Genomic DNA, 669 nt, shown 5'->3' with positions numbered 1-669 from the left:
AAAAAAAAAAAAAAAAAAAAAAAAAAAAAAAAGATTCTTCATCATGACATAGATGAAGATTTGGAATGGGGAACTTTTCTGCAGTAGCTTACAATGACAGCAACTCAAGTACCAGATATGTAAACATCCGAAAATATGCATTAAGAAATACTTGTATCTGAATTATGTTTTCATGATTCTATTTCTCTACTGGAAAAAAGTACTATTCTTAATGATTTTCTACAAAGTATTCCAGGCAATAATGATATTTTTCAACAAAATGTGACTTTATAACTCTAAATAGTTATGACACTAAATTGAAATGAATATAATTTTTCATCATCCCAGTAAGTATTACACAGATTGTGAAATGTGTTTTATTTTTTAAAATCTCTGCTGGGTGCTTAAGCTTAGCTTAGCACCACTCAGCTTAAGTGAGTGAACAGATGAGAACGTTAAATAGAAGCATGCCGATTTTTACTGTATCCATGTTTCATAATTCCATACTATTTTGTATTAAAATATCTTTTATTTTTTATCTTTAAGTTGCTATTACTTTGTTATTTTAAAAGAAAATTTTAAGAATTATTATTCATATAACATTATCTTAACAATTTTATTTGTGTTACATTCATACACACAATTAAATATTAATTATTTGTTCCAGTATTCTATGAAAATAATTCATAA

This window comes from Fukomys damarensis, unplaced genomic scaffold (assembly GCF_012274545.1).
Source record: "Fukomys damarensis isolate Sample0158 unplaced genomic scaffold, DMR_v1.0_HiC HiC_scaffold_33, whole genome shotgun sequence".
Lineage (NCBI taxonomy): Eukaryota > Metazoa > Chordata > Mammalia > Rodentia > Bathyergidae > Fukomys > Fukomys damarensis.
This window is presented reverse-complemented; position numbering follows the sequence as displayed.